The 24,952-nt window shown below is 32.9% G+C and overlaps 1 long non-coding RNA gene across 1 annotated transcript; it reads right to left on the reverse strand.

Moving 5' to 3' along the window:
• Window positions 1-21,462: 21,462 nt before the first annotated feature.
• LOC133178787 (uncharacterized) lies at window positions 21,463-23,140 on the reverse strand. Its single transcript, XR_009720030.1, has 4 exons — window positions 22,864-23,140; window positions 22,144-22,219; window positions 21,782-21,849; window positions 21,463-21,597 (listed from the first exon to the last, which is right to left on the reverse strand). It is a non-coding gene; the product is annotated as an uncharacterized LOC133178787 (long non-coding RNA).
• Window positions 23,141-24,952: the final 1,812 nt, after the last annotated feature.

A 24,952-nucleotide genomic window follows, 5' to 3' on the forward strand; every position in this document is an offset into this window, starting at 1 on the left:
ATGAACTTATTTGGGGGTCAGAGGTCATGGCATGACCGAATCACACAGCGCGATGATATCTGTCTACATATTTCTGTCACGGTGACACTGGTTTCGGAACTTCTAACCCGTTAAAGCGATGAAAAAGATAAAATTATTGGAACATATATGTTTTTCTTCGTTCAACAAATGATCATTTGTTCTTTCTTCGATGCGAAGAAAGCCTAAAATCACGCTTACCTTTTTAACCCGAAATCCCTCTGAAGGTATGTAAACGGAAGACGATAGCACCGCTTTTGACTTCATATATAAAGAACTCATACAATAATAGTAAGATTATTGTCAGTAGCGATCATTGTTTTGCATTAGGAACAGATATTTCCTGAACTGGACTGCTGAACATCAATGTAAGTATTCAAATGTTGGAGCGAGGCGAACTCTCAAGACCAAACAGCTTCTAGGTCATTGCGCGTCACAACGTAGCAATACGGCGGGCCGTTCGTGTAATAAATGCAGTTCTTTTCAGAATATTTGTCTCAAATGTAAATAAAAGTAATAAACAACAATGTTCGGGCTTCACAGGATTTGATCACGTGACCAACCAAGTTCATTTCCCAGAGAACTTTTTAACATTGTTGTTTATTTCTTAATTATATTTCTCCCTTGATCAATTCACAAAGGGATTTAAGAACATCATAATTTTCACAATTCAATATCCATATTAATTTGTTCATGTTATCAAGAAGTAAAATTTGTTTACAATGTTGGTGTACACTTTCATACATATTTTGCCTAAGTAAATTATATTTTGGGCATTCAAAGAGTAAATGAATTTCATCTCCAATTTGGTGAGAAGAACAATTTGTACAAGTTCTTAGTTGTCTGGGAATCCCTAAGTAACGACCTCGTTCTATTGGTAAATTATGTGCTGATGTCCGCAACCTTGTAAGTACTTTGCGTTGTTCATGTGATAACAGTGCTAGGTAATTTTCAAAAACCAAATTAGTTTTAAATTTTATGTAAGTTTCAAGTTTTCCTTTTTGTAAATTTCTCATATTGTACCATTCATTTGTGTAATGATTATATAATAATTCTTTGCATTTTTTCTTGAAATATAAGGGTTTATTTATGGTAATAATATGGTTTAACCCAGCAATTTGAAGAAATTTACATACTGTACCATACCATGACTGCGATTTACATGTATTAGCATTAAGCTTACTTTGAAGGTATGCTGCATTCAATAATGGGAAAGAAGTCCCAAGATTTTCTAGTCTATTCACATAGTTCATTATATTTTTTACAACATCAAGGTGTAATGGAAATCTACCAAGTTCTGACAAAGTTGCAAAATTTGAGCACTTTCTATGAAGACCTAAGATAAATTTACAAAATTTCAAATGGAGATTTTCCCTTATCAAAATGAAATCCATTTAATTACCATTTAAAAGACATTTCTTTTCTGACCATTTTAAAACCATTCGGGAGCCATTTTATATCATCAACAGTTTCAAGAATTCTCAACAGAAAGGATTATCATTTAAAAACCATTTTTCATTTTATTTCCATTCAAACCTCATTTAACATCCATTCAAACTCCATTTTTTTTTGGGCCTTATAACATGCAAATTAACCATTCCAAAACCATTTATGCAAATGAGAAGAAAAATGAAAAATAAATGGTTTTTGTTTTAACCATTTAATATCCATTTTAAAAACATTTTTACAATAATTGAAAAATGAAAAAAGCTGGGTTCTCGATATCCACAGAATAAGCACTTTGAAAATCCATCTTCTTGGTAGTAGAGTCAGTCATGAAACAAAGGTCAAATGTTTTATTTTTTCACAAACTTTGTTTTGCATTCCTAGAAATTTTGATGGATTCTCCTAATTCGATCTGAATAATGGTAGACTGCATCTTTGACAATTTACAGTTTCCACGTTCATTTTGGTGTTCCATATGCAAGCAGTACTTTTCTAAAATTAAAGAAAATGCACAATGAGAAAAGAACAGAAAACTGCTTTGTCACATTTTTTTTCACTACTGCAGCTGATCATTACTCCTGTAGCATAAATCTAATAACTTTTACGAGGTCTGTATTCATGAACAATATAAGTATACATGTACAAGTACTGCCCTGCCTGTATATTCACTATTTCATCAGAAACAAATGATTTAATAGGTTGAACAGATTGCAGAAGAAATTTAACCATTTACCTGAGAAAAGTGAGCAAGAAAATAGTTAATAATTGAAGTTTATAAGAATTTACAATAGTGTCCCTCGATCAGTCTAAGTTTTAACTAGATTGGCTTATAAATTAATTATTGCATCAATATGATCAGTGGACACTTCTTATGTACATGTTTTCTTTAGAAAAAGCATTTTTCTGTTGTTGACATTAATAAAAATATGTGCATATTTATACTTTAACTTCTCAAAAAGAATACCCTTTCAGTGATGGGGAATGTGTTTTTCTTCTGCACCACTCTCCGAATATAAGAAACATTAAAACTGTCAGATAATCATCCTCCAAGAAGTTAGTAGTCTTATAATTCTGCTTTGATCATCAATGTACAGTTTTTTCAGCATCAAAAATACTAAAAACCCCAATCTTCCTTGAAGAATAATTCAGCCATCTAAGCTCCATCACTATAAAGCTTAGCACCTACATTCAGAATTTTGCTTTTGTAATCATTCAACATGTTCAAAAGTATTCCTAACAAAATACTGAAACATCTACACTTCAATTCAAACATTTCAAAATGGCTAATTCTGTGTTGACCCCAGTACAATCTGCATTTCATTGGCTGATTTGACTTGTTTACTGTTCTTGCGAACTTCCTGCAAACATTCAATTTGTTAAATGTTTCCTGCGAACTTGCTGCGAACAACAGATTGGCGTGTATGTTTCTTGCAATGTTCCTGCAAACATGTTGAGTTCCTGCGAATTTGCTGCAAGCTTACAGCAATTGCTGCAATCTTTGCCGCAAGATCGCAGCTAGCGGCAATCATCTGCGAACAAGAAAAGTTTCTTCCTGCGAACAATTTTGTTTGCTGCAAACTTGCAGCAGACTTGCTGCAGGTCTGCAGCAAACATAACAGTTTGGTAAGGGTAGGTCGAAGTGCTCTTGTCCAATGTTTAAAATAACTGAAAAAGGCGGTCACCACAGAACTGGGGAGGAAATCTGATAGCCTCTGGCCCATTATACAAACTTGGCACCTGGCATCAATTAACTGCTGACAAATCTTAAGGGTTAAGAATATGCCTAAAACTAACCATTTCTTCATTTTTCCATTTCTCAGAAAATAAATGGAAGAAAAATGGCAAGCTCAAGCAAGTTAGATCACCAAACTGGCATTTCTTTTCCATTTACTCAAGTAAATGGAGAAAAAATGGTGAAGGTTTACCATTTAAAAAGCATTTTCTAACAAAAATGGTTTTGAAATGGTTCTGAAAAAATGGTTTTGGAAAATTGAAAGATAGAGAAATGTAGGAAAAATGTTTTTAAAATGTAAAATGGCTAGAAAATGCTGAATGAATGGAGATAAAATGGAAAAATGCCATTTCTTTTTGCTATGGGTTCACACTTTAGTTTGGAGTAAAAATCATGCAAAGATATAGTGTTGCGGTTAAACAAAGATGGGCGATTTAAGATTCCCCAAATCTCACTGCCATAGAGTAATATTGGTTTGATAGTGTGATCAAAGACATGAAGAGATGTTCTAATGCTTGGTTGTAATGATAAAAAGTCTTTCTGTAATTTAAAGTATGCTTTCATTGCCTTATATATATATATATATACACACACACACACACACACACCTTTTCATGCACAATGTAAATTGTTTTCCATAGCACTTAGTTTATTTATATTTTCCATAGCACTTAGGTTATTTATACTTTTTAAATTAAAATTTAGAGGTCCCTTTGCGCAGGGCCAGCGTATAATCATCAGGTTTGATGGAACGCTGTACTATGTAGATGTAGATGAAGTCCAAAAGTATTATTGCAAAGTTATTCAACGAGGTTCGCTCCTGAGCTTTTGAGCAGATTCTTATCTTAACCTATATTTCAAAAATTCTGCATAATGTTTTAATTCTTACAATAAATTTGGATTCTACAATGCCAATTTAACTATATTCAGTTAAAACTCCATGATTAAATTCCATACCAAAAGCATTAAGTGAGGAACTATATTTTGTGGCGTAAGGTTTTTTAGAAGAAAATGATCATTTTTTTCTCTTTCGAAGTATTTAAAGTATGTTAAGTTTGGATTCCTATTTTTAAATGCAGTCTGCACACATAGTTATTTTGTGCAGTGGACTGTTTTATACTGGTCCTAAATTATCTATTAAATAAACTGTCATGAATTCTATCATCATATTTGATAAATATAGCAAATATATTGTGGAAATGAAGAAAAAAAATAGCCCTAATTTAAGCTTAAAATCAGCACTATTGTAGTAATATCTAAAAATTAACATCACAGACCCCCACTTTTAATATTCTTTTCTGAATATATGCGATACTTTTAACCATTCTTCTTAAATTCAGTAAAATTTCATTACTTTCAAATGATTTTTTTGCTTGTTAAATTTTAATGCCAGAAAAATGAAAATGTTTGAGTGCAAAAAGGTCAAATAATTGAACATGCGGAGTAATTCGAAAATTTCTTCATTGTTACAAATTTTAATGTGACTATTTAAGATGAAATAAGACTGTGTTTGTTCACCGTAATTTATTTGAACAAAAAATATTGAAGGAAAAAATTTAAAAATTGATTTATGTGCAAGACGTATTTACAGTGCAAAAAGGTCAAACTAAATGCCCTGTTGCGCCAAAAGAAGCGCATTGACCCCCATTTTTTGTTTTGATTTTTAATAAAGCTATGTGTATAAATTCTAAAAGTATACTTGATAAAAAATTCTCATTACTTTTGATTGCAGGATCCAACCTCCTTAAAGGCCGAGGTTTTCAACCGATCGGTTTTCCTCAGGTAAATTTGGTGTGGGGTGGAGCTTAATTGTAACGGCTGAGAAGCCCCGAGGGAACCAAGCCGGCTTGTGTATACCTACCTATATACACAGGATGTTACCTGTATATTTCCTGTAAATGTTTTCCTAAGACATTGTTTAACTTCGCGTGTTGGTCAATCGAAATGTTGATCGTCAAATTTCTGAAATAAAACATGCTAATTTTTTTTTATGTAGACTGATTTCTTTAATTCAATTCTTTTTTAAAAATATGTTTGAATAAAGGAGACAACTTTAGTTTAATTTTGTGCGTTAATAAATTTCAAATCTGTGGTTGTACGCTGGCGACACCGAGGGAAACAGTCATTCGCAAAACGAAAGTAGAAAAAAGCGCGGTCCTGAATAAGTCTCTAAAACTTAGAAATCCTGTTTGAAGTCTAAATTTTGTAGAAAATATATAATAAATTAGATAAATATTTTTAATATAATTCCTATGTGATTAACCCATGACGTATGTTTCGTAAAAATGGTCATGGCATCCGCGTATTGTTTTTCCGACAGGTAGACGAAACGGGAATATAATCACTTTATCCTACTTTTTTCCTAGGGATCCATAATTCTAAACATAACTTGTATATGCTATGACAGCTTTTATAATACTGCTTATTTCTCTTTAAAACTGGTTATTTTACCGTAACTTTCATCACCATGTCTCGAAGAAATATTACACGTCTTAAAATTTTTAACTTGGTCAATATGACTATCTCATAATTATAAAAAGGAATTATTATTTAATTTAATTACACGATGCTTCCAATGCAGTTCAGTATTTTCTGTTTTAAGTAAAATCGATGTACGTGTAAATTTGGATAATCTATACCGCATTATAGATTGTATAGTGAAATGAACCCCCCTTTCTTAATTACAATTTAAATAGATACATTTCTGATTTTCTTTTTCTTTTATTTAATTATTTGACAGACTGATTAAATATAAATTACATATGGCTAATTACTTTATCATAAAGTAGAAAAAAACCCAGCTCTAGCTGCTTCTTTATCACGATGTATGCGGTAGGCATCAAAGACTGAATGTTAATTCAATGATCGGTACGATCCCCAGCCAAGGTATACAAGATATACACAACAGCAGGTAACAAAATGTCAATCAATTTTCAGTATCCAATCTCAGGCTTAATTTTATCTGATTGACAGGGGTTCCCAGACCAGGTAAAATTGAGGGTGGTGCTTATTTCCTCCCCCTTTAAAGCTGCCTTTAAAGAAAAGTTTTAGATCTGTATTAACAAAATTAAGGATCAGTGCCCATCCATTGTATATTGAAACGGGCAGATACTGTAAACCCCCTATTCCTAGAGAAAAACGTTTATGCTTTTCATGTAAATTATTTATTGAAGATGAAAAACATTTTGTTCCATACTGTTCAAAGTATGACCAATTTAGATGCAATTATACTGATATATTTAATGTAAACACATATACTAGTGATAATCCCATTACAAAAATTGTCAATCCTACAAATATTACAACTGCTAGAAGGATATGTTATTTTTTTGAAAAAGTGCTTTGACACCAGAAAAGAAAGTCAGCAATGAATACTTAGAAATATTTGAATATACTCTATACATTATTTTGTTCAACTCACATTTGTCACTTTGTATATGTATGTATTATTCTTGTTAATTTGTTTTATGTCATGACTGTTTGCCGACATGGTAATTTTCAATAAAGTGAATTGAATTGAATTATCTAGTGGTGAACATTAAGTTTTTAATCAGATTTGGACATTGACAGGAGACATATCTATTTTGAAATGTTTAATTTTCTTAATTAGCCATGAGTGATATGGCCAGACGGACTGTGCTTTGAGATGCTTAATAATTGTTTATTTAAAAATATAATCTTTAACTCTATTTGTAAATCAAATAACTCATGTCATATGTTACTCACGTATGTCAATTATCAGTCATGTCTTTAAATACGAATTTTTGTTAACATTCGGAGAGTTGGAATCGGGACGTTGTCCTTGATACTGTCCGACCCAACGAGAAAAAAAGGTCTCAAAGCGTAAAAAGGTTGAATAATTCAAAATTCAATGTAATAAAAAATCATGGACCTCAAGACAAAGGACAAGGTGCGTTTGGCGCAAAATTCGGCCCCGTGTCAAAATTAAATAATATTCCTCAAAAATCTTTGAGAGAGTATATATTTTCATAAAATTATCAATATATGCATGTACAAAGCTTTATTTTTGTTTTATATAAACGTAAAGGTAGCATAGTTTACGATAACGTTGCGATATTTTGACGTTGCTTTATGCGACGTCATGAACAAGAATTCAACGTCATGTTTTAAAATAAATCCAGCTTACATGTATATTTTATTATGCACTTTAATTAAACCTCATTTTCATGTTGTTGTTGTTGTTGTTGTTTTTTTTTTTTTTTTGTTTTTTTTTAACATGTTTCATTGACAATATGTCAAAGGGATTGGACATAATTTCTAAAAACTTAGATAGTCCTCTCCCAAAAATATAATGCATTTTCATTTTCATAAACGTACATTTCGATGTATTAGTATACTTTTGATAGGATATCGTGCTTTCTAAATTATTTTTCATAATTAAAGACATATCTTTAAATCAGTTGGTATGGTTGGCTTCTAAAATTTTTGAATCATAAGGGAAAAAAAGGGGGTGTACATGTACAGTACATTCTTCGCGGATTTCTCACTTTCCGCACCGCGCATTGGCACAAGCAAAGTTATTGGCTTTGTTTGTTAACTTGACGAACCGTAATCGCCAAGCTTCGTAAAAAGACCTAAAGACCGTTAGACTTTTTCTTGGATTTTGATTGCAGGTGTTCAAGAAAATGATTTTGTGTGTAATGATATGTCAGTATGACTCGCAAGATTTTGGTCTTCCTGTTTATCTGCATTATATTTAAAAAAAAAAACGCACACAGTTTACCTCTCTGCAAGTACTTGACATTGCTTTTCTGTGGATTGATTTTCATAAGTTTACCTGTGTCTATATTATAATATTTTATTCATTCCAACATCGAAGTTATCAGCTATTAATATCATTTTTAAAAAAAAATGCAGCTTGTTCCGACATGAATATATTAGGAACTACGGGTTATTGAACAGACAGCATGTTTAAACGATGTTTTATACGTGTTGACATATACATCTTCACAATGTCAAAGTTTTGTAATATCGTTTCTCTTCAAACCTTTTTAAATAGGAAGGATTTCACAAAACCTTGACATTGTGAAGATGTATAGGTTAATGCGTAGATGACCTACAATATACTTGGTCTTTTAACGATGTTTAAGAGACTTTCACATTAATTCATCCCCGTTGTAGACAAGGAGCAAAAGGTACTACCTGGTTCATAGAGGATTTCGCGGAAAAGAAAAAAATAAAACACTAATACTTCACGGTAAAGAAGGATTTTTCGCGGAAAAGCAATGTCGACTCGCGGAAAAATGTAACAGCGCAATTGAGAAATTTTGTGTAATTTTTCCCAGAAAAGGGAGTGAGGTATTCCATATCAACTCAAAAAAAAAAAAAAAAAAAAAGGAAAGAAAAAAAAAAAAGAAAAAAAGATCGACCCAAAGGAGAGAACCTTATTTAAAAAAAGGAAAACTAACCCAAACCTGAAAAAAACCTATTTTGAAAGTGGGGATGTCACTTTACCTTCCTACATATCTTACAAACTTTACAAAGTTTTCTTGACCCTTCCCCCTTCATATTTTTGGTATTTTACTATATAAATTTTATATAAGTGGTGGGTGTTGGGGTGCGGATCCCTTACTACTTCCTCTAAGTAATTGACATCTTTGTGATGACAACCTATACGCAAACGTATGTTTTAAGGAAGCTCTAAACACCAATTAGGAAAAAACATTTTTTTAAACTATGAGAAGATTTTATCATATAAATGTGTACATTATGAGCTAATCTAGTTCATTTCAAGGATAAAGTGCCTGCCTTAAATTATTTCCCCAGGAAAATTGTTCAAAGACAATCAGATTTCACTGTTGTTTACTTATATCGGTAATTAATATGTAAATACTGTATTCAATTACTTTGGTCTAATATAATGTTAAGAATACCTCAATTTAATATTGTGAACCTAAGTTAACCCTTGAAAGTAGATGGCCTTTTGTTTATAACAAATAGAAAGCAATATTAATTATATTTTGTAATTCTGGGGAAAGGAAGCAGACAGTACAGTTGATACTTTTTTACATGTTTATGGGGGGGGGGGGGGGGGAATCTATTCAATGAGAACTTTGATTACATGAAATATACATGTATATAGTTCCTATATCACATATTGTAGGCGTAGAAATTAAAGCAAAATAGTTCTACATTGAGCCTGTTGATAATTAATTAAATGATTATTTTCAAGATGACAAAAAATAAAAAAGTAAAAAAAAGTTGTCGTGGGAAAAGTATCATTATGTTCATCGTGGTGATGAAATTTCAAGTTAAACTTTACCATTTACACATGTAGGGGGTAGGTTAAGATTTTTTCGATATGTTACATTTTTTTCCAATTCGAATCAGCATTGAAACTACGTGCCTGAACGTTACGTGTGGATAAATTGAGAGTATAAACAGGTTAAAGAAACAAAATGTACACAAGCAAAAAAAAAAAAATCTCAAAAGGGGGAGGGAGGTGCTGCACGTGGCACCGTGCCGATGCTGGATCCGCCTTTGAATACATGTACGTACTAGATAATAGATTTTGATATCCAGGAAGTCACTATTCCAGTAACCAGTAAGCATGGTGAGAACGACATTTTCTACAAATTCCAGCACCGTGGAAACCATTTCACAATAAATACGATGCTTATACACCGTAAATCCATTTATTAAATCAATCATTTTCTATGTTCTATGACACCCTGTTTATATTTTATTTTGATTTTTCCCTCCAGTTGAATTAACAAAAATAATGATCAGCTATATTTTCTACGATCACTACATTACAATTGTACGAGCCCCGTTCGAGAATATTTCACTTATGCACAGATATCAGTGGATATATATTTATCATTCCTTAGGCAATACATTTTCGGACATTAATACAGGGGCCCGTTTTACAAAAGAACTTACGACTAAGACCAAAAACTTTAGTTGATTATAAAATTTTGCAAAATTTTTGATTCTGATTACAATTGCTAGCGTAAAAGTATCTTTCTACATATTTATTATAAAGATTAAAACCATTTTCTATTCAACGTAAATTAGAAAGTTATTAGCAGAATTAAATTTTGGTCTAAGTTTTAAGTTCTTTTGTAAAACGGGCCCCAGCTGAAGGATAACAAGCAAACGATGTGATTCTTGACAATGAAAGGGAACGCGGCTAGGATAAGGCTGTCCGAAGAATGTCACATTGTACCAGCCGCAGTAACTTCTCTGAAATTTCTAAATATGACGTCATAATGGCATATGACGTCAACTCACTGCATACTTGAGCAGACAAGACGGGGAAAGTGTCATAACTTTTACATTCCTTTCACATAACATGTAGGATTTTTTTTACGTTGATGTTTAATTCATTTGTCTTGGTTGTTGTTTTAAGGCTGTTATGATGGTGAATATTTGCAGTATAATATCGTTATTCCTTTTTCTTGTCTAACATGTACGTATTCAAACAATTACAAAAAGAATGTGAAACACTCCCCCTTACGCGTCTGTAGACAGAGTGAGAATTTATAAATCGTGTATATATTAGATTGGCACAAGTGAATAATAAGGATTAATTGAAGATATTCTGTGTGAATCTACTAGAGAAATATGTCCTCTAACTGAATTTTGCTGGGGGATTGTATGTAATTTATTCCATTTTGCATAAATTGTGATGAAGAGTGGAAAATGACCCCTTGTATGTGGGTAAGTTGAATTTCTCGTGAAATATTTTCTTAAGAAATAAAATTCAGACTTGCCCCCAGCACTTTATACATACCCAAGAATGCGTTTAATTGATTTATGTAACAAGTCGTTCACAATAATGTTGTTTTTCACTTGTGCTGATGCGATTTTTGTGCAACATTTAAGAAAATTTATAAGTGTTCGTCACGTGATCAACACAGTCATGTGACATCACAGAAATGCATTTTGTAATACTTTATTCAACCCTCTTTACAACTTAATTGTGTACGTATACATAGATTACAAATTGAAATCAATACATAGCTCAAAATAAAATTGTATATATCTAATGCATATTAAGCCTTCGGACAGCCTTAACATAGCTGCGAAACACTTTTTTTATCCTGTGCCATTCGTTCCTTCTATCCTTTTATATTATGTTTATATATACAATTCATATAGGTCTGTCGATCTACAGTCGTTACAGTAATATTAAGAATATAAATTAAGAGGAGCAATTGGACACGACACCCCCCCCCCCCCCTCATCCGATATCATCACTCAAGTAGTAATTTATACCCCCCCCCCCAAGTTTATTGTTTTCTTCTCTTTCTTTTTTTACATAATGTAAATATTACATCAAACCTTTATTTAATTGCTATTAAGTACATAAAATGCTATATATTACCCTTTTTTGACCATCTCGAGAAATGATGTGACCAAAATACATTTATGTGATGTATATGGCTTTTTTTTTTTTTTTTTTTTTTTTTTTTTTTTTGGAACTCTTCAAAAATGGTAACCGAAGTCATTGATAAAACATTTATGACAATCTAGATTATGTTCGGAACTGATCTACATTGCACATATTTTATACTGAGAGGCGCTTTTGTTAAATCTATGATATTTTGCCAATTGTCTTCTATCTTGGAAACTTAGCCTCTATTTTTCACTTTAATCGCTCAAAAAAAAAATATCCTTGTACATGTAAATGGTCCATTTTCCCAACAGGCCAAATAGATCGGCGAAACCATTGTGACGTCAATTTTCAAAAATGACGTATATCGTTTTATTATGTTCAGCTTGACATGAATATGGACACAGGCACTGGGTAATAAATAAACTAGATGTAAAATAATATTTATACAAGTGTAAATACTGCATTTTTTTTCTGAACTGCTACTTTTTTCTACCACTTACGTCCAGATATAGTCTAACTCGGGCCACTGTCGCTAAGTTTGGGAGCGCGGAAGTGAGATGCTATACTAAAATAGACCCAATGTATCTGAATTCGAACAACGTGTAAAGAATTTATACAGACCAGGTCTTCATAACATTGATATAATGATTTCATCCTTCATAACATTGATATAATTATTTCATCCTTTATAATAAAGAATGTTTAGCGATACGTGGCGAGGTATATTCTCAATATTATTTAGATCTAGCAAAACACCATCGAATGCATGTGTATTGCATGCTGTAAAATGAACACATCTTTAAAAAATTAACACGGTCCGCACAATATCACCATCCTAATTTTTTGCATATAAAATGCGTTCAAATCGATGTTTCATTTGTGAAAATTTCAAAGTGGTGATATAATGCGGACCTATCGAAAAATGCTTTTAAGTCTGATTTTTAACGATTTTTCCGGAAATACGCATTCCGTGCATGATTTGACCACGAATAAACAGTATACAGGGGACACATTCTCAAAGTTTGGGTTTATTTTTTTAACAAGCATATATCCATCCTTTATTTTCAATGTAAAGTTTTGATTCAGTGTAAACTTTAATTTTGAAATTCACAGGGCCAAATATTATATCAAGTGAACCTTGTCCTTTTAAATTCGAAAATAACAACATATTTTAAATATATGAATGGAAATTTGTTCAAGAAATACAAACAATTAAAGAACATGCCGAATTGGTAAAAAGTATCTGCATTTTAACAGTTGTTTAATTTTCCCGCCATACATGTATTTCTAAGACCGGCGAATCCGTTGCCGGTGTCGCATAATTTACGTTCCGGATACTTCGCGTTCCGGCCGGAACCTTAAAATCATAATATTTGTTCCGGATTTTACTGTAAGTTTGGTTCCGGCCATGGCTGCAATCTTCGAATCGCGGTATCTCTGAATTATTATCGTCCAGTTTTCATTCTATACTGAACCTTAGAAGTAGGTTTTTTTCCCTTGAGGATTAAGCATGGCGCAGCGGCATGTCATTTTCATGTGGCGCAATGTTCTTTTTATAAGGCGTCATGCCCTTTTTGTACAACCATTTTTAAAAATAAATAAATAAATAGCCTAAGTAAAGATGGTGAAATACGCTTTCTGATACATGTACACCGAATAAAATTTGGTCGCATGAAAGGCTTTGTTTATCTAATGCATACAAATTAAGTCCCTTTGTTTATTTAGTGCATGTCAGGTGTGAATTTCTCGCTTGAATGCACGCAGACCAGGTATTTACAGGGTAAAGAGGATAGAAGATAAACTAGACTGAGATTACACAGGCCTAAAAAGAAGCACAATGTCAAAGATAAATTTGATCAGTAAATTTTAATTTTATAATCTGATAAAGTAAAGAATTAAATACAAAAAGGTATATGTATTTACAGAGATGCATTCTCTGTTTAAATGATATTACACGTATTGCAAATTCCACAATGTCGAGCCTCGAATACATGGCTTCGATCCATTCCTCATAGATGTTATCACTAAAATGGCATGAAAATATCTTTTATATCCCATTAGAAATAAACAAACATAAAATATATAATTCACTGATGAAGACAGTTATATAGTTTTTTTGTGATAAATTAAGGTAGTATGGGATACCTCCACGTTATGACGTATTTCCGTTTGAAGTATTGTTTTGATTTTGCATGAGTGCTTATTATCGGGTCAAAATTTGTAGATACACCGTTGAAAAGAACACTCTGAAGTCTATTTCAATGCAAGTTCTCACAAGTCGGCATTTTAAGTAAAAACAGACAAAAAAAATCGCAAGTATATAAATTTACTTATAATTGTACAACGGACATTTAAAAAAGCAAACCCCTGTAAAAGGTAGTTTCAACATTGCTGCTTTTGAACACTTTTAAGCAAAAGCTGTATTTCAATTGTTTGAGTAACTGTACAGCACCTTGTGTGCGGTGAGGCATGGATAAGTGCGATTACTTCACATTGTGCTGAATTATCACCAATCAATTATCACGTTAACCAGAGCTGGACTTTTTTGTTATTTAATTCAAGAAGTAACTGTTTGGTCACAAATCAGCTAGCTGTTGTATATAGTCCCAAAACGTTCAGAGGAATGCAATTGCTCTGAACAAGACACGTCCTGGAAAGCGATTGTCCATGCATTGTTTTCAAAACCGCTCAAAGTTGAAAACTACAAAGTGCGATTTTTTTATGGTTGGGAAAAAATGCTCATCATTTCTAAAATAGCACCCAGGCTTTTTCAACCCTTGGAAAATAAAGAAGGATAACTCTTCCGCTCGGATCTTTTAATTCAAAAAATTTTAAATGCATTTTATATTTTCCATTAATATATATTTTTTCAATTTGTTTATTTCACTTTGCTAACATATTAAGATACATTCTTATTGTAGACTTTCATGAAATGTTATCCGTCTGTTTTCAAGAAATAAAGTTTTCCCAGTTTTTTACGCTTATTTTTTGTTGAAAATTAAAAAATTACTAAGACATATTTCTTGTCATTTTTGTTTTTATAAACACTTTATATTAGCAAACGCCTGCCTATAATATTAAGCTTATGAAAAAAGAATTATGCAAGAAAAAAAATCGTTTTTGTATTTCTCATTAAAATAATAAAAAAAATATTAAAATTACACTTTAATATACTGAAAGGTGGGGGTATTTCAAATCCTTCTAATTTGGGTACATAAATATGTAGGAGAAGTTTCGTTTGGTATCCCATACCACCTTAACAATGGATACTTCATGAATATGTGGTTTATTCTGCAATGAAACAAACATGAAAACATAACGATATGGTTTATTCCCTTAGAATAAACAAACACAAGTAATTAATGAAAATTATGTTGTTGTTGTTTATTAAAGACCGTAGGAAGAAAAAAAACAAGGTTGAAATATGAAAAGTAAAGACCAGCCATGTTGATTGTGAAAATAGCAGTGAGGTAAACTGAATTAGCTCAAATTAATATTTTAATAAGATAAATGTTTTAGGAAATTTTAAATGATATTTTTTTTTAATGTTTTAAAGGCCTTGAAATGCACTTTTCTGTAACTTCCATGCATGTCCTACCCACCCACCCCTTAATATATTTGGGACATGCCAAGAAATCCGTTCATTTTTCCACAGCGATGGAGTCGATAAAAGTGTAATTGATGCAAATCACCCATATTTCCCTAACGCTGGCGAGACAATTAACGGCAGCAGATTTGAGGGGGTGGATCCTAAGTTTTCCGTTTTCTTAGTCAAAGAAAAATAAACTTCTACCCCCAGGAAGTAGCCTCCTATGCCCTGAGAAAAATAGTTCTTGTCAAAAACCTTTATTTATTTACAAAATATATAAAATGCACTAGACACAGGTACCAAAATTGTAAAAATAGACTTACTTACTTACTTACTGCCCGTGACGCCTTTGGCGTATAGGGCAGTAACGAGGGTTCTCCATCCTTGTCTATCACTGGCTAGCTTTTGGAGTGTGCCCCAGCTTCTCTTTTGTACTTTAAGTTCGGCTTCCACTGTCCGCCGCCAAGTGACTTTGGGCCTTCCTCTCTTCCGTTTTCCCTCTGGTGTCCAGAAGAGAGCTGTCTTTATGATGCTGTCTGAGTCCCTTCTAAGTACATGGCCAAGCCAGTTCCAGCGTCTTCTGATGATGATTGTGGCCATGTCCTCTTGTTGGCACCTGTTGAGAAGGTCTTGATTTGAGATGGTATTGGGCCAAAATATTCTTAAGATCCTTCTCAGGGACTTTGTATGAAATGTTGACAGCTTGTTCAGGTCACTCTCTGTCATTCTCCAACACTCTGATCCATACAAAAGGATAGGTAGAATGCAGCTTTTGTATAGTTTCAGCTTTGTTCTTGTTGTGTACTGACTTGATCTCCAAACAGTATGTAGGTTGTTAAAAGCTGCTCTTGCCTTGGATAGCCTCTCTTTGATGTCGGTCTCTGCTCCACCATCTGTTGTTACTTTGCTACCCAAGTATGTAAAGGTGTTGGTGCATGGAAGGATGTGATTTTCCACTTTGACCGCTTGTGGGTTGTTTACATTTAGGGTCATGACCTCTGTTTTTTGGTGTTTATCTTCAGTCCAATGCTTCCTGCATATTTGTGTAGCCTGCTGGTTTTGTCTTGAATGTGCTGGTGGGAGTGGGAGAATAAGGCTATATCATCAGCAAAGTCCAGGTCTTCTAGTGTTGTAAATGTACCCCATCTGATGCCTCTCTGAATGTCAGATGTTGTATTCTTCATGACCCAGTCAATGGCTATGATGAATAGTGTTGATGACATTACACAGCCTTGACGGACTCCTGTTTTAACGTCAAACTCGATGCTGGTGTTTCCAACTCTGCATCTGAAGTTGACATAAAAACTCTTGATGATATCTATTAGATGTTGTGGGATGCCATATGACCGCACAATTTTCCAGAGACTGTCTCTATGAATGCTGTCGAAGGCTTTTTCGAAATCAATAAAATTAATATATAACTGTCGTTGCCATTCTGTACACTGTTCAATGATGTTTCTTAGTGTAAATATTTGATCAATACATCCTCGCCCTGGCCTAAATCCTGCTTGTTCTTTACGCAATTTGACATCTACAGCTATGGATATCCTTCTGATGATGATTTTAGCCATGATCTTACTTGGGATGGAAAGCAGTGTTATTCCTCGCCAATTGTTGCAGTCGTTTAGGTTGCCTTTCTTTGGTATTTTAATGATGACTCTATGGTTCCACTCATCTGGTATGGTGTTTCTTTCCCAGATGTCATGGAAAATTGGCTGTAAAATTGTGGCTGTAAGAAGTGGATCTGTTTTGAACAATTCTGCATTTAAGTTGTCATATCCAGGGGCTTTTCCATTTTTTAGACTTTGTATTGCAGAGACAATTTCTGGAATTTGTGGTGGTTCAATGCTTATGTTTAGGTCATTTGCTGGATAACTGATGTCAGGTTCATGAGTTGGAGGTGGTCTGTTTAAGATTTCCTTAAAATGCTCTGTCCATCGTTCCTCCATCTCTTGTTTTGATGACAGCAACTTTCCTGTTTTGTCCTTGACAGGTAGATTGGGAGATGGTCTATTCCTGCCACTCAGTGCCTTGGTTATTTTGTAAAGATTTCCTTGCTCTCCTCTGTTGGCTGCCTCTTCTGCTTTTGTTGCTAGGTCATCTATGTGTGCTCTCTTGTCTGCACGTAGAGCCTTTTTCACTTCCTTCTCTATTTCACTATATTCCCTTTGATGTCTCTCTTTAAGTCTCAGAGATTAAATGAGGCCAAATCTCTGAGACTTAAAAATAGACTGGAAGGAAATAAAAAAAAAAATTCAAAAGGAAAAAATAATAATTTTATATGTATGGAACTACAATTGAGTTCTAAGTTCATTTTCATTGGTCAGTTACCGGTATGATACCTTAATTAATAAGGTGCGAGACTTCCACAACAACCAAGTCCCCCCCCCCCCCCCCCCCCAAATGGAGGAGTTTAAATTATAGCATCTGCAAAAATGTAAGATTGTTAATTATTTTTTTTTTATCATTTGCAAATTAAAAATAATTATTATTCCAGGTTACAATTTCTGAGAGTAATATCAAACATTTTTGTTTCCTGTTCATTTTATTCCACCTTATAAAAAGATAATAGTAAAGTTTTTCCCGACTTTTTTGTATCTACCTTGTTTCTGTTCCACTTCATAACAAAGATAAAGTAGTCAAGAACCATAATTATTGTCAGAATTAACGTTCCGGGTTACAATTGCGTAGAGTATTTTCAAACATATTTGTTACATGTACTAGGTTGTTTCTTTTCCACTTTTTCACGAAGAAAAATTAATTTATTACGGATAAAAATTAATTAACGTCAATCTTTTGTTACTAGGTTGTTTCTTTTTTACTTTCTTACGAAGATAAAGTAGCCCAAACCAAAATTATGATCATAAATAACGTTCCGGGTTACAATTGCGTAGAGTATTTTCAAATATCATTGTTACTAGGTTGTTTCTTTTCCACTTTATTACAAAGAAAAAGTAGCCCGGAACTAAAATTTGGTCATAATTAACGTTCCGGGTTACAATTGCTATGTATTTTCAAACATCTTTTGTTACTAGGTTGTTTCTTTTTTACTTTCTTACGAAGATAAAATAGCCCAGAACCAAAATTATGATCATATTTAACGTTCCGGGTTAGAATAGCTGAGAGTATTTTCAAATATTTCTGTTACTAGGCTGTTTCTTTTTCACTTTATTACAAAGAAAAAGTAGCCCGGAACTAAAATTATGGTCATAATTAACGTTCCGGATTAGAATTCCTGAGAGTATTTTCAAATATCATTGTTACTAGGTTGTTTCTTTTCCACTTTATTACAAAGATAGAGTAGCCCGGAACTAAAATTATGGTCATAATTAACGTTCCGGGTTAGAATTTTTGAGAGTATTTTCAAATATTTCTGTTACAAGGCTGTTTCTTTCTTACTTTATTACAAAGAAAAAGTAGCCCGGAACTAAAATTACGGTCATAATTAACGTTCCGGGTTACAATTGCTGTGTATTTTCAAAAATCTTTTGTTACTAGGCTGTTTCTTTTCCACATTATTACGAAGATAAAGTAGCCCGGAACCATAAATTATGTTCCGGGTTACAATTTCTGATATTATACTTTCATGTAAATTAGTTAAAATTAGTTAGCATTTTATTATGTCGTCCTGTCTCATTTTCAAGATTATAAGATGAAAGCCTAATTCGACTAACTTGAAATGGTGCTGTGCAGTTTTTAACTGACGAAAGCTACACGCCGCATTTTCGTTTCACAGGGGGAGGGGGATATTTTCCATTTCCCACTGCATTCTATAGCGGAAAACATGTTTTAAAAGAATTACAGAGTAATCTCTTCTTCTTTCCAAATAATTATTGATTTGAAACTTCGTTTATTTATATATATCACTCAGATATGCCTTTTGAAAATTGAGGTAGGTGACAAAACAGTTCTGAATACAAGGTATATAAATCTCGGCGTTCGACATTTTAGCGGGGGAAAATGGACATTTTAGCGAAAAATGTGATATTTAAGCGGAAATTAAAATACAAATGGACATTCAACAAATTGTTATGTAAAATATGATTATGTCTATGCCTCTTCCGTTAGCCACTCGGGCTAAGTTTTCTGCTCCCTGCGGGGGGAGGGTGTAGGATTTTGCGCAGACTTAACAATACTATTCATTTCTCAGGATTGTAAAATACAAATCTGTATCTGTAATTACATTTCCTCTTCAGAGTAATTATTACAAATGCTGATACCTGCACTTACCTGTATAAATAGAAATGAGTTGAGTTTTATTCAATATAGTTTTTAGCTGTGTCGTTGAAACCTTTGCTGGCATTACATTGATTGTTTAAAAAATAAATTTTATCCGAGAAAAAAATCCACAAAAATTTTTATTGAATTATTACAGGAAATTGTTTTTCTTCATAGTAAATGCTTTATAAATTTTCCGCTGAAATTAATGTCTATTCACACCTTTGCAAGTCCTTCGCCCATACATCTATTGTGTTCATTCATGTATTGTGATTTAATGATATAGTAGGCTTTACAAGAACGCAATGGGTGTTTGAAAAATATATATACAGATATTAAAATATTATCCAATAATTTTTTTAATCGTAAATATAATTCATCTATCAGCATTACCAGCTGATCAGGGTGCCCCTTGCCTAAAACTCCTTTAAAATTGCGGAAATGACATACAGCGATTCGCATGACTGCATATTGTATCGATAGAAGGGAAACATAAAACATGATGGGATATATCAATGTAAACAAGTTTCACACCTTCGCGTTCTTTTGTTTATACAAAGAACGCAGTACAGTTAAGGCAACATTTTCTATAAAAAGGCAACAAAAACGAGACACTTTAAGTTCAACCGTCTTATTTTTCAGCATGAAACTCTATCTGAAATATCTTAATGGTTTTATGAAGAGTTTGTCCATCGCTTTTAACATCGATATTTTTTGTCATCATGTCACCCTCTACAGTCACGTGAGCTCCGATTTTAGGTCAAAATATGAAATGTCAAATTTAACCAAAAAGTGCAAGGGCAAGGCAAACAATATTTGAACTGCACAATGTATCATTGTGTCCCTTAGTATCTACCCTATCGTAAAACTGATGCTCATTCAGTCAGATTTTTGAGATATTTAAGTTATTCATTGAAAACAAACACCAGTATTCAAAAATAGGGTATTTTTCAACATTTAATCGGAAATTTTAAATTGCCTAATGAATTACAAAGAAATGAGCATCACTTTTTAAAAACTATACAGTAAAGTAAAGAATTTAAAATAAAAACCAACCTCTTGGGTTGTCGCCTTGCCCTTGCACTTTTTGATTAAAAATTGAAATCTTAACACATTCATTCTAAATATAGTTTTCAAACGCATCACTGACCCAGCATGGGAGATAACTCTGTGGTACTTAGTAGAGTTTGTGTACCTCGCAAATTTTGAACAAATAATACCTACGGACTGTGCTGGGCTTTATTTAATTAAATCAAATCGGTATGCATAAAAAAAAATCCTTGACTTTACCTTGTTTTGTATATCTTCGTTCTTTTATACGCTACACAAGACGTATTTGACACCTACCGCATTTCCTCCGTTCGTGAACAATAGGCATAAAATTTGCTGCAACATCTATCAATGCCCATAGTTAAAAATATTGAAAGATTCAATCACTTGTAATAAAAAATAGACAGCCGCTATCAATGATAAAATATTTATTCTCCTCCAGCAGACACACAGAAAAAATATCTCCAACAGAACTTAGTTGTTTTTTTTATGTTTTTTTTTTGGGGGGGGGTTACATATGTGATTATTTTAGTTATCAAACCTTCAGCTGTTTAGAAATTCTAGACTACGTTAAAAGTTTTAAGAACAGGAGGAAGGGATTGGGGAGCTTACTCCTGTATTTAATTACCTGTTTTCCTTTCTACAGATCTACCCCCCCCCCCCCACCACCACCAGTTTGCCTCTCGTTCCTTTGATACCATATACTTTACTTGCATGTAAAAAATAAATTATTAAACAGTGTTTACATGAGGTTTTATTTATTTGCATATTGTAGCACAAATCACATTGGGGGGGGGGGGGGGGGGGCTTTTGTCTCATTTTTTTGAGTTATTATCAATCCATGCCCAAGCAAGATAATCATAGTAAAACTTTGTAATCAAGAAACATATACTCTGTTAAAGAACAAGTGAACACAATTTATATACACGCTGAAATTTAGATCTTGTTGGTACCCAAAAACACAGACAGAATATATTCAAGTAAAGATATTCAAATCTTAACAGCCTTCAAATTTTCAAACCATTGTACTATTAATAAAACAAAGTATTATTTATCTAGAAAATTTATTTAATTAAAAACAGCTTTTCAAATTCAAAGGCAGGCTGTGAAGGGATTTCTGAGCAGGTGCAAAATATTTCAAACAGTCCACAGTTCAACCAGTTCTTCTGGATGAAATCAATTCTAAAAACAAAATGAAATACCATTATGGAAAGTTCATTGGGGTTTTAAGAAAGTGATACTCAAAACAATGCATGCGCTTTGAGTAACATGGAAAGCATATACATGATTCTACTGTTTTTATTATCAAAACATTTAAATAATCTTGCTAGGAATATGTATGGTTTATAGCTTATATGGAGCATACCTTTTTATTTTATTGGTGGAAACATTTGCTTCCTGAATGAATTGTTCAATTGAATTGTTTGGGAGTAGCTACAACACAATATATATGTAATGAGTGAATAACTTAATGATAACTATTGTAGAATGAAATGACATTGCATTGTACAAAACAAACCATGCTATACTATATTTTCTGAAATTTATAAAATAAATGGAAACAACATTTGCAAAAGTAGAATTGGTAGCTATACTTAATTTACATAAAAAAATAAAAATCAATATACTAGAGATAACATTTAATTCTTTCACCTATACAACATTTAAAAAAATATTTAACACTGGCATACTATAAAATTAATGTGAAATGCTTTAGTGTGATCATACCCAGTGGAGAAAATGATGCATCTATTTTGATAGTTCTAGCTGATGTAAATGCCAGTTTTAACCAGTTCTGTGACAGCTACAATGAGAAAAGAATTATACATATAAACAGTACATAAATACATGTATATACATATAAGACTGACTTAATGTACATGTAGTCAGACAAATGAAAATTCAAACATTTTATCTTCATTAATGTAGAAATTCTACAAATTTACAGCCTAGTGATACAGATAGTTAAAGTTCTACGATGAATTTAAAACATGAAGCACTGGTAAGAACTGAAATCTTAAAATTCACATATTTTTGATTGCCAGAGGTATAAATTAAAATTTATAGGGTCTAATACTCTTGTATGTACAGTGCACATGCATTGTACACTGTGCAGTTTGACATCACAAATACATGTACATTGTAAGTGTGACTGCATCTAAATTATACTATTTGATATCATGACGTGCTGTGCTTATATTATGTTACATGTTTGTACATGTATGCCAGAGGACAACATCATTGCATGTTTAAAAGTGTGCAACTTTCATAATGTGTGTGTTTTTGTGTATGTGTGTGTGTGTGTGTGGGGGGGGGCATACACACAAAGCACTGCATTGCAGTTTGTGACGGACTGTAATAATACATCTTATTGTACATGTTCACGGTTATTTTACATCGATGTAAAGAATAGTATGTCTACATGTTAATACCTATGCACATACACACCTTAATGAACAGAAAGGGACCAAGTGAGGCAGTGCGGATCGTCTCAGTTTTCCATGATTTCCCGAAATAACGTCATCATCTTCTCATCAAAAAGATAAACAAGGCCCAGGTCTCTTATTTTATCCCTATTCTCTTTAAAGATTGCCCGATTGTTGCAATTATCCACTGCATATCTCAGCTGCTGTCGCCACGTTTTTAGATGTAAACAACATTCCGTGTCACCGAGTGCAAGCGCTTGGCTGAAGCCGAATGCAGCCAAACGACACAATAAAAAGAGAATTATTTCGAAGACGTGTTGTTACTATATATGAGAAAATCACTAATGTTTATTTATTTAAACCTGAAAATACAGACATTCATTACAAATTCTCGCAATCATCATTAAATAGCTTTTTTGAGCTCTATTTCCTTATATGGATCTATCAAGGCGGACCAACTGTCATGACGTCAAATCTCATTATGACCTCATTACCATATTATCTTCATGTGTAGCCTTAACTGTACTGCGAAACAAATAATTTCGTATAATCCCATGGATTATAGTATTGGTACATGTATTAAGACCGTATATTGGGACTTCTTCTAAATTGATATACGTTTAAATGCTGCTGCATCGTATAACCCGTTAAGAGAAAGAAAAAATCCAAATTATTTGTAAATATTAATTATAAATAAACTTTTTAAAAGGGTGCTTGGATGCCCGGAACGTTTATTATGGCCGGAACCAAACTTACGCGGGCCGGAACGTTTATTATAGCCCGGAACCAATATTATAGGTATTTAGCGTTCCGGCCGGAACGCTAAGTTACCCGGAACGTAAATTATGCGACACCGGTCATTTCTAACCGGCGAGATCGGCGTACGCCGGCGAACCTTCCCCGGTCAAATGAAGTAACAAGCCGGGTTACCAAAGGTCAAGCGGCGCATTCGGCGTACGCCGGTTTGACAAATGAAGTCCCACCCATTAGTCTACATTTTTAAAATCTAAATTTACAATTTTATTTCACAATGAAATGGAAATATAAGGAATCACTGTCTAGTTCTAAAGTAGAGTATGCAAATTATCCCACGTTTCCAACTCTCGTTGATGCCCTGGCATATTCTGCTAACTAGACAGTGATTCCTTAATTATAAACAGTTTCTGTTATTTTCGATGAGAAGTGATGTAATATGACTCCGGACTGATTATATAATCTCTTATCGGGATTGATAACTCTTTTGTAGCAAAAACAAAAAATAGTAACATCTCGGACACAGCTTTCATGTACAGTCATATTCAATGCTGTATCAGTTTAACGGAACATGGGACTCATATTTTTTATTCGTAGACATATTCATTTTAACATATGTTTTATGCATACATGATTTTTAAGACTAAAATTCAAACCATTTTTGGCATATTTATCCTTGTTTGAAGAGAAAAATTCCATTGACAGTATAAAGTTGGCCGATTGGTGTGATAAAAATCATCCATTGACTTAAAAGAAATTAATTATGCGAAAATTTCTATTAGTCATAGAAAGTATAGATGTCATAGATTGTAAAGTAACAATCTAAAATGGAGAGAAAATTAAAAAAAAAAAAAATGGGATTTTATAAAGAAGTGACACGTTTAGCTGCTTTTTTTTTTTTTTATAATGACCCAAATAGGTTTTTCAACTTTTTTTTCCGATACATTTTTTAAAGTATATATTTTTCAGTTATCCTTTCTTCCCCATTCTTTCACCGAAGGTTAATTAACTTTATTTCTTTAATATTCTTAAATGAAGAATTCTTTCAATTCTATTTACATCATGTTACATACAGAATGAAAAGTACAATGTGTTATTACATTACTAAAACACATACTAAAGTACTTACATAAGTGTACAAATCAGTGAATTTAACTATGTTTACAACTTTAAGTTTATAAATAATCATTTTGCAACCAGGATAATATGAACAGAGATAAATTGATTAATGTATTAAATATGTATTATCTTAAAAAAAAAGGGGGAGTCATTGATCAGTTCTGTTGATGCTTTGCTTTGGAATTTGCAATTAAAACTATAGAACTTGGGGAGGGGGGGGGGGGGGTATGTTGGGTGTA

The sequence above is a fragment of the Saccostrea echinata genome, unplaced genomic scaffold, assembly GCF_033153115.1.
Source record: "Saccostrea echinata isolate AGI-Se365-2 ecotype Australia unplaced genomic scaffold, CSIRO_AGI_Sech_v1 ptg000003l, whole genome shotgun sequence".
NCBI lineage: Eukaryota > Metazoa > Mollusca > Bivalvia > Ostreida > Ostreidae > Saccostrea > Saccostrea echinata.